Source organism: Scyliorhinus torazame, chromosome 11 (assembly GCF_047496885.1).
Source record: "Scyliorhinus torazame isolate Kashiwa2021f chromosome 11, sScyTor2.1, whole genome shotgun sequence".
Lineage (NCBI taxonomy): Eukaryota > Metazoa > Chordata > Chondrichthyes > Carcharhiniformes > Scyliorhinidae > Scyliorhinus > Scyliorhinus torazame.
Window position 1 is genome coordinate 28,314,415 of NC_092717.1, and position 14,591 is coordinate 28,329,005.

At 47.5% G+C, this 14,591-nt stretch overlaps 1 protein-coding gene across 6 annotated transcripts in view; it reads left to right on the forward strand.

Annotated features, from left to right (window-relative positions):
• The window catches only part of LOC140385197 (neurocalcin-delta), a 382,792-nt gene that overhangs the window by 188,236 nt on the left and 179,965 nt on the right, over window positions 1-14,591 (forward strand). For 4 of the 6 annotated variants that reach the window (XM_072467086.1, XM_072467085.1, XM_072467088.1 and 1 more), the window contains one exon: window positions 6,984-7,062. The exons of the other annotated variants lie outside the window; for them this stretch is intronic. The gene's annotated coding sequence lies outside the window, so the exon portion shown is untranslated. The remainder of the gene's footprint in view (window positions 1-6,983; window positions 7,063-14,591) is intronic. 6 annotated transcript variants of the gene reach the window in all.

The following is a 14,591-nucleotide window of genomic DNA, read 5'->3' on the forward strand; positions in this document are numbered from 1 at the left end:
GCTGACAGGGGTGTGTACAGTACTTTGCTTCCTGAAGTCAATTACCAGCTCTTTAGTCATGCTACAATACTTTGATCATAGAATTTACAGTGCAGAATGGGGCCATTCGGCCCATCGAGTCTGCGCCAATCCTTGGAAAGAGCACCTCAACTAAACCCACACCTCCACCCTATCCCCGTAACCCCATCCACCCTTTTTGGACACTAAGGGCAATTTAGCATGGCCGATACACCTAACCTGCACACCTTTGGACTGTGGGGGAAACCGGAGCACCCGGAGGAAACCCACGCAGACACGGGGAGGACGTGCAGGCTCCGCACAGATAGCGCCGCAACCCGGGAATCGAACCTGGGACCCTGGAGCTGTGAAGCAACAGTGCTGACCACTGTGCTACCGTGCCGCCTTTGGTTTTGCTGCCTAACCATGCATGTGGTGGGTTGTAACATAATGGCCTCAAAATGACTGCTGTTGCTGATGCTGGCGCGTGCATTTATAAAACATTCCCCTGGTTGCTATTGTAATGTCGGCATTGAAATTGAGACAAGGGAATATCACATGAATATGGAACGTCACTATTATTATAGCTTTTCCAGATGTTTCTGCCATTTAAATGGACAAATTGAAGGTTATGAGTTTGGCCCCTCGGGAGCATTGTTTGCATAGCAACCACAGAATGCAAATCTAACTTGGAAAAGGTGTAGCATCTTTTGAATGTGTAGTGTAAAGGGTTAACAGATGGGATATTCTAATGTATGACATAGATGATGATGTAGCACTGACATCAGTCAGTCATGTGTTAGACTCTCTCTCTCTCTCTGGAGTGGTTGGAATCATGCCTACGAACAATGTGCCTACTCTAACCTGTTCAGCCAGCTGTTAATGAACAAATATTAAGCAGAGACCAGAGTGTACCTCCAGTCGTCCTCAGAACCAAGTCCCACGCCAAGAGTCCAAGACAGAAGGACTATCTCAGAACATATAGGAATGCTGTTGAGCTTTTGTTCTCGTGATTAAGGATTCAGAAAGGTATATCAGAGAACAGGCAACATGGTTTTCCACATAGGAGAACAAAAATGGCTTTAAAAACTTCCTAAAATCTCGCTCCTATTTTGCATTCTTGGAAACATTCTGTGGCTGAACATACAGTGCAGAAGGAGGCCATTTGGCCCATCGAGTCTGCACCGACCCACTTAAGCCCTCACTTCCACCCTATCCCCGTAACCCAATAACCCCTCCTACCCTTTTTGGACACTGAGGGCAATTTATCATGGCCAATCCACCTAACCTGCACGTCTTTGGACTGTGGGAGGAAGCCGGAGCACCCGGAGGAAACCCACGCACACACGGGGAGAACGTGCAGACTCCGCACAGACAGTGTCCCAGCAGGGAATCGAACCTGGGACCCTGACGCTGTGAAGCCACAGTGCTGGCCACTTGTGCTACCGTGCTGCCCATACGGCAATGTTCTCAAGCAGCCAGAGCTCCTTGAGGGGTACACATGCCTTGGAGTGAGGTAAGACGAGGAGTTGCTTGGGGATTGCTCAGAGTTTACCCTCTTCTATTGAGGTTATAGCGAGCGGCCTCTTCACCTTTTCAATTTTCTTAAATTCAAACCTAATACCTTTACAGACCAGCAAACCGATCGGTTATTATGCATAGAAGGAGAGAATATCTATCAGAACCTTGAAACCATAAACACTTGATACAGGGATACTTATGAATCCTATCAGCCTGAGTGGGGCCAGTGTGAGTGTAGTAGGGTTGGAGTCTGAGTGTGAGGAGCTGCCTCGGAGGTGGCCTGCTGTGTCCACTTGTGGAGCTGTGTGATCTGCTCACTCAGCAGAATTCAGCCACTTGCAGGAAGAACAGGGAAAAACTGGTCTCCCAGACTCCTCCGAGCTGGGCCTTCGCCGACATCAGATCAGAACAGCAAGGTGTTACGGGCAGGCGAGAGAGACAACCCTGAACTCCTTTATTTTTCTCGCCACCTGTCCATAAGCAGAGGTGTTTTAATTTTTGAAATAAGCTGTGGCGTGTTTCACCAAACCCTCTGGTCTGTGAGGTCAAGTTTTAAAGTGACTCGCAGTAAACTCTCGTTAGAGTTAAAACAGAAACATTGTTTACTCATACATTCAAACCTGGGGACTGGTCACAACTTCACACACACACACACACACATAATAAGAAGTTGGGAAATAGGAATCTTTATGAGGAATAACTTAAAAGAAAAAGAGCCACACATATGGATCAGTGTCATGTTGGGTGTTCTGATGCACAAATGATCCAACACGGCTGTAGATGGTACAACACTGTTTATTGTCTAATCAACGGTAACAACTAACTACTGGCTTGGGTACGTGCTTCACCAGCTAACCTGTGGACCCAGCCCTATCACTATCTTAGTGAGGCACTCAGCACATGGTCTATGTCTGTGGTGTTCCCTGTTTTATAGTGCGTGTGCTCTCACTGGTGATTGGCTGCGATGTTATGTGTGTGCTGGTTGGTCCAACTGCCTGTCCATCAGTGTGTGTGTGATTGCACCATGACATGCTGACCTGGATATCATGACAATCAGTTCACGTGATCACCAGAGTCCAGAAAATCAGAATCCAGTGAGGATTCCTTCATGGAAGGGGCTAACATGGGCACAAAGCAGCTTTTGCAGAATTCCTTTAAAGTTGATGGTGATGCAGCAAGATGACATTTGTAAGCAGACACTTGGTCTGTTCAGCAGGCAATGGCAGGAATCTTCCAGAGGAACAGGCTTTGAGGACGCTTCGACTTGATGCAGGCTGTTGGTCAGCCTGGAGTCCTGCTTTGCTGCTTGTAGGTTGGAGGGTAAACAGCAGACCGAGTTGTGAGTCAAGAAATGTAATATTAAAACTTTCCAAAGGCCAGAAGCGGAGGTCATGTAATGATGCCCGTTAATGAGTCAGGTGCAGACTAACGAGCCGTTTCCGTGTCTCTGGCCCAAATCCATTGTTCACCTTCGGAGATAGGTAATGTCTATTAGCGCTCTGCAGGTATAACAAGTTTTGATGGCTCCCTTTGTTATGTGACCAGGCTGGGGAGCCAGATTGTCTGCTGCCCCCTGGTTTTGCTGACTGTAATGTGTTCTCACATGAGAGATATGAGATTTCACAAGGACGAGGATTGAGCTATTTAGTTTCTACTCTCATTTCTCTTGGGAATTTCCTGAAACTCTAGCCAACTTGTGCATAATGTGACCTGTAACCATCTCTTGGCTCAACAAATGTCGCTTTTGAAATAAGCAAAAAGGTACGGTTTGATCCATACCATTTAAGGTCTCTTCCATGTCTTAGGGATCATGACAGATGGATCATGCAATGGGTTGGGGCCTACTTGTGACAATAAGCGATTTTCATTTAATTCAATATTGAAATGAAATGAAAATGAAATGAAAATCGCTTATTGTCACAAGTAGGCTTCAAATGAAGTTACTGTGAAAAGCCCCTAGTCGCCACATTCCAACGCCTGTTCAGGGAGGCTGGTACAGGAATTGAACCGTGCTGCTCGCCTACCTTGGTCTGCTTTCAAAGCCAGCGATTTAGCCCTGTGCTAAACCAGCCCCTAAACCAATATTGCTAAACCAATATTGGCCGGAATTCTGCAGCCGATGTGATTCCCTGTTTGCGTCGGCAGTGTACCTCCGCCTGTGGGTTTCCGGCGTGAGGTAGTTTCAATGGGAAATCCCATTGACAAGTGGCTGGAGTAGTGAATCCTGCCATCAGCGAACAGCACACCACCAAGCAACAGGTGGCTGGGGGACTGGAGGATGCGGCCCATCGAATCGCTTTACCATTTTGCATATGTGTGTGTACACTGAGCCCAGCGAGGTACCGGCGATAATGCAGGTGGATATTTATTTCCAGTTTAAGGGGTGGTGAAGCCGGCTGACAGGCCGAAACGGGTGCCTCCTGAAAGATCCAGCGCAAGGGGGGTAGGTTGCCAGTCGAAAGGCAGCGGAGTCCTGCATTAAAATTGCAGATCAATTTCCAATTCATCAGGGCCTGACTGCGGTTTTAAGCTGAGAACCCGCAAGGGAGGAGGCCACCCTGACAACAAGAGGAGCCGAGGCCAGAGAAAGGCCAGAAATAAAACAAAATCATTCTTCTTTTTTTTTTTTTGTTTCCTCACGAATCGGATGGGATTATAAGAGGCCTCAAGACCACTTTATGAGAACTTGAATCTCTCTAGCCGCGGGCTTCCTTTACCGCAGCACGGCAGCACAGTGGTTAGCGCTGTTGCTTCACAGCATCAGGGTCCCAGGTTCGATTCCCAGCTTGGGTCACTCTCTGTGCGGAGTCTGCACGTTCTCCCCGTATCTGCGTGGTTTCCTCCGGGTGCTCCGGTTTCCTCCCACAAGTCCCGAAAGCCGTGCTTGTTAGGTAATTTGGACATTCTGAATTCTCCCTCTGTGTACCCGAACAGGCGCCAGAATGAGGCGACTAGGGGCTTTTCACAGCAACTTCATTGCAGTGTTAATGTAAGCCTACTTGTGACAATAAAGATTATTATTATTATAATACCTCTCCCCCCCCACCCCCTCGCCACCAACAATCCCTCCTGCCACCTCCCTCAAACATCCATCCAATCACTTATCCGAGAACTGGGGGGTGTACCTTTGAGTTCCCAGATGTGACTTTGTACTATCCAGAATCCTGCTCCTGCCTATTGACCGGCTGGCATTTCTTGCTGGGTTCAACTCCGAGACTGACGAGACCCAAGCGAGAAAAGAAATCTCCTGATTCTCAGCACCCGTGTAAGGAGATAGAATGGACTCTGGATAAAAGCAAATTACTGCAGATGCTGGAATCTGAAACCAAAGAGAAAATGCTGGAAAATCTCAGCAGGTCTGGCAGCATCTGTAGGGAGAGAAAAGAGCTAACGTGCCGAGGCCAGGTGACCCTTTGTCAAAGCTAAAAGGCAGAGAAAGTGGGAAATATTTATACTGTGGAGTGAGAATGAAAGATGAGTCATAGCCACAGAAACCAAGGGAAAATAGTGCTAACAGCTACAGAAACCATGGGAAAAGATTGCTAATGGCAGTCCCCAGAGAGAACAAAAGGTGCAAAAGGCCAAACAGCAGATAAACTAACATCAGAGGGTAAACCGTGACAGATGTAGATGTGGGGGAGGGGAAGGGGGAAGCAAAGGGGAGAAATGGTAAGGAAAGGTGGATAAGATGGGGGAGGCGGTAAATATATATAAAGAAAGACAAGAAAGAAAAAAAATGGGAAAAGACTGTTAAAATGAAATGGGATGAAAACAAATGGGTCGAGGTGGGGTAGAGCTAATCATCTGAAGTTGTTTCTCTGCTGTTTGGCCTTTCACATTTTTTGTTCTCTCTGGGGACTGCCATTTGCAATCTTTTCCACTTTCTCTGCCTTTTAGCTTTGACAAAGGGTCATCTGGACTCGAAACGTTCGCTCTTTTCTCTCCCTACAGATGCTGCCAGACCTGCTGAGATTTTCCAGCATTTTCTCTTTGATGAAATGGAATCATCTGGTCTTGTAAGGTTCAGCACTGAGCTGTGTGCTGTCTAGACAATAGAGAGCTGTGCTTTACTCTCCTGCAGTATGAACCTGATTTTATATTGGTATCGGGAGTCGAAAATAACAAAAATGCTCCTTCGCTGAGAGAAACTGTCCCAAGATTGCTCCTTGAATTGAACGGTCACTGTTCAATATTTTTCATCCTGCGCCAAGGGGAAAAAGAAATGTCGAGCAGGCGATATCTCACCTTCTCATCCTCTTCACCATAACTTCTAAGTGCAGGGAGCACAATTGAAATTGGAAAGGGACAGCAATGTGCATCCCACAAATGATTGACGAGGCGGCGCCAGGTTAGCCACACAACAAGAAAGATAAAAGATAGAGATGTTTTCTGCTCTTTTCCTGCTTTGCAACCCGCAAACCACAAATGCTGCCAGAGTGAAACGTTGTCTTTAACGATACAATGCAATGCTGCTGTTTCCATGGTCACCGGTATCCGAAGAATTGCTTCAGCAGACTCCTCGAAGCGTGAAAAATGTCATGATAACAAATTATATGTTTTGAATGGGTCCTCACAAATCGAGACAATGATAAGGTAATGGGCCAGAGTTTTCTGTCAAAATAACAGCCAGGCTAATGGCGCTAATGGCATTCTGGGTTAGTTATCAGTAAATGGTACAGCAACAATGAGGCGGAGATGTGTGGCGAAGTGCGACTATCCAAAAGTTTCTGTCTGAGTTTTGCCATTAGTTTTAAAAAGATGGGATCTGGCCTTCCCTCCTTGGTTTAGGAACTTGCTTTATTTGCCTGTTAAATGCCCCTCAGAAAGTTAATGTCAAGATCTCTCTGGTACTGAAAATTGTGTGTGACATTCCCAGTTTCAGGAGATTTTAAAATGTTCGAATTTTACATTATTTTTCTTTCTTGGCTGCTTTTTTCTCTTTCTCTCTCAATTCAATCTTCCCATCTTTCTCTTTCATTCTCCTTCTTCTGCACTCCCCCCCCCCCCCCCCCGCCCCGCCCCGATTGGAAATTGAATCTGCCCTCTTGAATTCACCCATTGTCTCCATTTATAGCCCAATCCTTAAATCCATGAGAAATATACCCCACTGGTTGTGCTGTTTACTCAGAATCCCGATGCCCTACTACCCATTCTATGCGCTATATCAGCTCACACTTTCATCAACTTAGTGGACACTAATATCCCGAATTGAAACGCGCAGGGGGACAAGTCTATCTAATGGCAAGCAATGTTGGATATACTTTAAAGCAAAATATGACACACACACACACAGTTTTCCACTTGAGGAATAAAACATAGTACTGTGAAAATTCCGAAGGGAGTAATATTTAACCTTTTGTGCAGTGTGGTCAGGTTTCTGTACACAGCAAGATTTCTGTGAGCATCAATTCATTTGATGTGAGTTGCATTAATCACCTGCTAATTCAAGATGTTTCATTGTGCAGGCTATTGGTGCTTTGCAGCGCTAGGGGTTGGAGCCTTTCTGTGACTGTCGAAGACGTGTCGTGAATTTCGGTTTAACTAGTGAGTACAGTGTTTTGCTTTTTGGTCAAGTGCGATGCGTAGGGGCGATGGAATATTACTTTGAGAGCTTGACGCATGTTGAATGCTCCAGTCTGATATTGAGCACTGTGAGAAAGGCGTTTCAAGAGTCAAAGACAATTGCAATATTATTTTCTGGTCTGTTTCTTGCTTTTCCCCTCCCCTGTTGAATGATCAAATTTGGATGTATATAATTTTTACAGGACATATCTGACATTTATGGAACATTTCTCATCAGTTTCTGCTTTGCACCAAGATTATTTTCAATGGAATGTTTTCGTGACATTGACAAAATTAAGCTGAGGGCACTGTTACCTAGCAACATTTACGATATGCCAATACGCAATGCTTGTTTTTTTCCTCTTAATTGCACACGTCGGAACTATAGAGTGATTTTTCAGAAAATGAGAGATGTTATGCTCAATAACTAATCCACTCCAATTTTCTGACCAAACATAAGCATTCTGTACTGATGCTCAGAGGGCACTGACCGATGCTGGCGTAGAATTCCTCGCACCAGCTGCCTCTCACAGTACCAGAGCAGAACGCTCGCGTCTGACTTGAGCCATCAGGAAGCCCGGGCTGAATTTTTTTGCTGGGTTTGTGACCCTGGCACTGGGCGCACTTAGGGGTCTTGACACCGCTGTTTGATGCCCAGTGTGAATTTTATGAGCAGGCCAATAAGTGACCAGGTAACATGCTCGCGCTTCATTGAGAGGTGACCTTATTGAGACATATAGGATTCTCAGGGGGTTTGACAGGGTAGATGCTGAGAAGTTGATTCCCCTTGTGGGAGCGTCTAGGACCAGATAATCTCAGAGTAAGGGGCTCGCCCATTCAAGACAGAGATGAGGAGCAATTTCTTCTCTCAGGTAGTAGTGAATCTGTGGAGTTCTTTACCGCAGAGAGCTGTAGAGGCTGGGTTGTTAAGTATGGTGAACGTTGGGATAGACAGATTTTTAATCAGTACAGAAATCAAGGGCTATGGGGATAGGACGGGGGAAAGTGGCGTAGAGGATTACCCCATCAGATCAGTCATGTCACATTGAATGGCGGAGCAGACTTGATGGGCTGAATGGCCTACTTCTGCTCCTATGTTTTATGGTCTTATGGCCAATTAGGAATGGCAGGTAGATTCCTGAAGTTAACAGTGGACTTTGGGCGATCCTTCGGCAATGACAGATCAGCAGCCCCACTGCCACAATCTGAGCAGTGGGCAGCACGGTAGCACAAGTGACTAGCACTGTGGCTTCACAGCGCCAGGGTCCCAGGTTAGATTCCCGGCTTGGGTCACTGCCTGTGCGGAGTCTGCACGTTCTCCCCGTGTCTGCGTGGGTTTCCTCCGGGTGCTCCGGTTTCCTCCCACAGTCCAAAGACGTGCAGGTTGGGTGGATTGGCCATGATATATTGCCCTTAGTGGCCAAAACGGTTAGGAGGGGTTATTGGCCTACGGGGATAGGGTGGAAGTGACGGCTTAAGTGGGTTGGTGCAGACTCGATGGGCCGAATGGCCTCCTTCTGCACTGTATGTTCTATGTTCAGAGGTGGGGGCTGCTGCTGTGGAGAGGTATGCGAGAAGGAGGGAGGGAAAGAGCCTCGAGAAGGAAATGTTCTCTGAAGACTTTTTAACAACTTAAAAATACAAAGAGGGGGTGAGGCCCTTAGCAGGGTGACCTCCGTGTCCTTGTGCTTGAGGTTTGCTTTGATTCCACTTAAGGTAGTTTTTAGGGTGCATCTGGCCAAGTCCAGAATGAGTTTTTTTTGCAGGGGTGGAGGACAGGTGCGAGCACCGGTCAAGAGGTCCAGCTAACCATGCGCGCATGTTCTGGTCTTGTCCCAAGCTCGTGGGTTTCTGCATCTCCTTCATTGCCACCATGTCGGCGATTCAGAAGATTGAGCAGGAGCCCTATCCTTTAGTGGCCATATTTGGGGTGTCAGACTCCCAGGGGCTGATGTCCTGGTCTTCGCCTCGCTGATTGCCCAGAGGCGAGTACTACTGCGGTGGGGGTCGGCATCTCCATCCAGTGCCTCGGTGTGGCTGGGGAATCTGATGGAATTCCTATATCTCGGGAACATCAGGTATACAGTGAGGGGAGGAAACGAGAGGTTGAATCGGAGGTGGCAGTCTTTTATTGTTTATTTCAAGGAATTGGCCACCGTTGGTTGTTAAGGAGGGGAGGGGGTTATTAAGGAGGGGATGGGGAGAAGGGAAGGGGGCTTAGGTTTTGTGAGGGGTTATTTTATGTTTTTGCTTTTCCGTGGATGTAACTGTGTTTACTATTTCTTGTTATTTTGTATTGTACAAAGTGAAAAACGTGAATAAAAATATATATATTTTAAATTACAAAGAGGCAACATCTGCCAGACTATTAGGGTGGCCTGTGACTGCCGCTGAGGCCTACTGGCAATCGAGACCACGAGGAGGGGATTTAAAAATAATAGCCACTCCAACCCCTCCCATGATTTGGCCTCAAAGGGGAGCACAGACTGACTGATGGCTGGAAAATTCCAGTTGGCATCTGCTTGGTGTCTTTATGGTTTGGGGCAGTGTTTTTCAAACTATTTTTCCCAGGACCCACGTTTACCAACTGGCTGACCTTCGGTACCCACGCCGGCCGACATTTGCGACACACGCCGGCCGACCTTCGTGGCACACTCGCCACGTTCACTTACCTTTAAGGCAAAAGGGGAGCCTGTTTGGTTCTCATGATCTCACTTGAATCAGGTGCAAAGGGGGAGAGGGCAATGCGCACATATCAGGTGCAGACTTCAGCCAAATCCTTTGTGTCATCTTTATGAAAACGGAAAATCCAATTTCGCCCATGTAGGTCGTCCTGAAGGGCAATGGCAACAAAATGCATGTTTTACTCTGCACTGGATACTCCTGGGCGATGCTACTCCAGAATGCTGACAGCCTCATGGGCTTTTGGCATGTTTGTAATGTGCTGTCACAGGTCAGCTACAACAGCGTCATCTTTTAATTTGGAGTCAGTTCTAATTTAATAACTGACTCTGGGGTCTCAAACTCAAAAATAGTTTTTCACCCACCACTTCTCTTCCAAAATCTGAAACTTCTCCTCTCATTTGCCAGTACATCCCTGCATATGATACACATGGGCTTTGCATCCTTATTTGCATTGGCACAATTGACAAAACCATACCTCAAGAAATCATGGGTGGGATTCTCCAAACAACCGCCGGGTCAGAGAATCCCTGGGGGGGTGGTGCGAATCCTGCCCCGACGCCGGCTGCCGTATTCTCCGGCACCGTTTTTTTTTTTGTGGGGGGGGGGGCGTTGGCAGCGGCCCCCCAGGCCATTCTCCGGGCCCCGATGGGCCGAGCAGCCGTCCGTATTTGGCCAGTCCCGCCGGCGTGTGTTACGTATGGTCCCACATGGTGGGACCTGTCAGGTAAGTCGGCTGGGGCAGTCCTCCGGGGGGGGGCGCAGGGGGATCAGACCCCGGGGGGGGGGGGGGGGGCAAGGTGGCCTGGCCCGCGATCGGGGCCCACCGATCTGCAAGCGGGCCTGTGCCGTGGGAGCACACCTTCCTTCCGCGCTGGCCCCCGGTGGGCTCCGCCATGGCCAGTGCAGAGAAGAGAACCCCCCGTGCATGCGCAAAAACACGCCGGCAGTTCCACGCATGCGCGAGATCACACCGGCCCTTTGCAGCATGCGTGAATTCCCGCAGTCCCTTCGCCGCCGGCTGGAGCGGCGCCAACCCCTCTGCTGTCCACCTAGCCCCCGAGACAGGTGAGAATTCCTCACCTTGGGGGCCTGTTGATGTCGGAGTCATTGGCGCAGGTTTTCCCACCGGCGTGGGGTCTTAGGCCCCGGAAAGGAGAATCCCGGCCCATCTTTATAATGCTCTGTTCCTGAGTTAAGTTTCTTCTTTGTAGGCTCTTAACCAGAGGACGGGAGCTCTGTACAGAGCTAATAGTTAACACTGCTCTGTCCTGCCCTGGACTCTCATGAGCAGCTCTCTCCAGCAGATTCTGTTGTGAGATCCTGTCCAATGGGTAAACTGCCTATTTTAATCTCTGGCTGTCTCTCACGTTTACGAAAACCATTCACCTTCACAGTTCACTTGCGTGGCTTGCCAGAAGCTGGAAAATGGAAGTAACGTTGCTCTGTGATTTGGCACCAAAAGCATGTAACTGGAGGGCGCCTGATGTCACCTGTGCGTGCAGGGCATGTGACGTTCTCTCTGCTGTTGTTTCTGGCTGGAAGACTCCACGCAGCCTCACTTATTTCCATTTAAAAGGTGTCAGTGGCCGCCATTTGTGATGTAAAAGCCGGCAATGGCTGTTGTGCATTCTCCTGCGATCGGGCCCACCGCGACCCTCCCGACACTCGCCCACAACCGTGGTTTGGGGCATAAGATGTGCTGGTTAGGTGGATTGGCCATGCTAAAGTACCCCTTAGTGTCCAAAGATGTGCCGGTTAGGTGAGGTTACGGGGATAAAACAGTGGAGTGGGCCTAGGTAGGATGTTCTGTTGGAGAATCGGTGCAGACTCGATGGGCCGAATGGCGTCCTTCAGCACTGTAGGGATTCTATGACAACATGCTGACCGTAGCTTTCAGACAGGTAACGGGTCATCCCCCTGAACAGGCATGTTTGCAAATGGCTAGGGGGCTGAAATATGCTGACAACCAGCAGGCAGGCTGGTTGGTGGGACACTATAGGACCGTTTGCCCTGCTGTCTGTTTGAGGTGGGGGCCGGGGGGGGAGAAAGGTGTGGTGTGTGGGGAAGGTGATGCTGAACTTGATCCACTTTTCCCATCAGGTGCATGCATTTCAGAAGGAACCAGTGGATAACAATGAGGAGGGGATCCCTGGATGATACCTTCCTTCATAGCCCAGGGTCCTGAGGCGGACTTCGTCTCAGTTTATGTCCAGCTGAGATGAGAGAAAATGCAATGATATTAGCAGGCAGTCTGGTTACTGAGAACCAAGCACTCTGGACAGATATTCAACTCCAAAGAGATGCCTTTATTGATAAAACTCCCAATGTCATCAAATAATTTGATGCCTTGTTCCAATTTCATCTCGATGTTTATGTAAGCTCTCACAAACAAGCACTGGAAGCAGAAGTGGAACAGACGTAGCAGGTAGGAAGAGGCAGGGGTTGAGACTGAACAAAGAATGAGAGTGGGTGAGAGAAAAACCACATACTGAGAATGGATGAGAGGAAGGACACAGGATGGGAATGGATCTGCTCCAACAGTGAGGAAGAATGGCTGTCCTCCACTACTGCTTTCTGCACATTGACTCCCTATGCCCCGAATCTACCCCTTGTATAGAGAGCAGCACAAACCTACCTTGGAATGCGGATATAAAATGTATGCTGATGCTCCAGTGTAGCACAGAAGGAGAATTGAATTGATGGAGGTGTCTTCCTCTGAGGTGCCTTGTCACTGAGTCTTCCCTTAGTCCGCTGAAAGATCCCAAGGGCAATTTGAAGTTGGGCTGGAATTGGCTGAGCTCAACGGGATTATTGCTGAGTTACTCTCATGGATGGTCATCATGTTAATATACATTTCGAGCTGTGAGTGCTGAAGGAGCAATCCTGAGTGGAATGCCATTGGGGTGGGATGGGGGGGGAGAATGTGGTGGGACAACAAGGCAGATTCTACATGGAGCCAAGTTAGATGTAATAATTAAATAGAGTTGGAGGAAAGGGTCTTGGTGGGGCGTCTAACAGCTGGATGCTTTTCTTTTGAGGCTCTGGGCTAAGTGCTGGAAAATGGGATTAGAATAGTTCGTTGGTTTTTGCCCACCACTCTCTGACATCACTGCAGTAATAAACACCCATTTCTTAAAGGTACTCTCACTACAGATACTTATATACACACCCATTTCTTAAAGGTACTCTCACATGACAGACCTGACGAGCGGGGGCAGGAGTGGGTCAGACCCGACGGGCAGAGGGCAGGAGTGGGTCACACTGTTGGCGAAGGTTTTAAAAATACTTTTATAAAAAAATGATTGACCAGATTGGAGTGTAATCAAAATCTCTGGTATAAAGCATGAAAGTGTTTATTTATTGTAAGATAAATATATATTATTATCAATATGCATTAAGAAGATCATTTTCAGTTACTTCAATGGGATGTTATCGTAATTTGAACAAAGTGTAACTATATATTTTTTGGTAATGTCCAGTACTTCTGTTTTAATTTATTCCTGAAATAATTAAACACTTTTAAAAATCACCTCCACGCTTTCTCACAAAAACAACATTCCGTATCTACCAGCCGTCAGGGCTCTGCACAAACTCTAGTTCAAGCAGTTTGGTCTGAGTTCGTCGAGAGCATGGGCCCTTTCCTAACCGAAACTCTCACGGTCAAATAATGCATAAATTTAAAACCAGCAACTGCCCAAGTGAATGAAGGACCATTAAATCAACAGATTATCTGCCGCCATTCATCTCATTTTCTATTTGTGCGATCTTGCTTTGTGCTGCATTTTCTCACATAGCAACAGTGGCTGCACCGCAAAAGTAATGAAGTGTGATGCGTGAAGGGCAGCAAGGTAGCACAGTGGGTAGCACTGTTGCTTCACAGCACCAGGGACGATTCCCGGTTTGGGTCACTGTCTGTGCGGAGTCGGCACGTTCTCCCCGTGTCTGCGTGGGTTTCCTCCGGGTGCACCGGTTTCCTCCCACAAGTCCTGAAAGGTGTACTTGTTAGGTGAATTGGACATTCTGAATTCTCCCTCTGTGTACCCGAACAGGCGCCGGAGTGTGGCGGCTAGGGAATTTTCACTAACTTCATCGCAGTGTTAATGTAAGCCTACTTGTGACAACATTAAAAATTGCTATAATTATTCTAAGGCTGTTAGAAGGTACTATGGAAATTTTCTTCGTTCTTATGTTAAGAGTCGGACCATAGGCAGGACAATCTCCTGAAATGTCCATGACATCTTTGTCAATCTCCACCTATCACTGACCTTCTGTCCAGCCCCACTGCTCCACCCCCCTCCCCTCCCCACCACAGTATGACTCTGACCCTATTTCCAGTTCACTCCAACTTTGACAAAGAGTCACCAGACTCTAAATAATTGCTCACTTCTCTCTCCACGGATGCTCTCTGACCTGCTGAGATTGTCCAGTATTTTCTGTTTTTGTTCCTGGAATGTTTAGAAGCTCTCAACAACTGTCCAACGCCATCTCCACATCAAAATTCTTGACTAATTGGCCCGTTTAAAATTTACACAGAGAATTCAGTAATATCTGTGATGTGTAAGAATTTGCATTGGCACAACAGGAACACTCTTTCAAAGTTTCAGCTAAGACCTGTTGTTTTGTGTTGATGTGGCAAGATCAGCTTTCGATTATTGACCCATGTACCTGACCCAGGAGTGCTTGATGTTGGCAACAATGGCCTTTCTGAGTGAAGGGTTGCCAGTTTAGTGCCATGTGTGCCAGATTATGGGTATATTTTTGCTGAGCATTTGTAGTCTAACTCCAACGTTCTCATGATACGTGTCTGTGAATATTGTATATGAAGC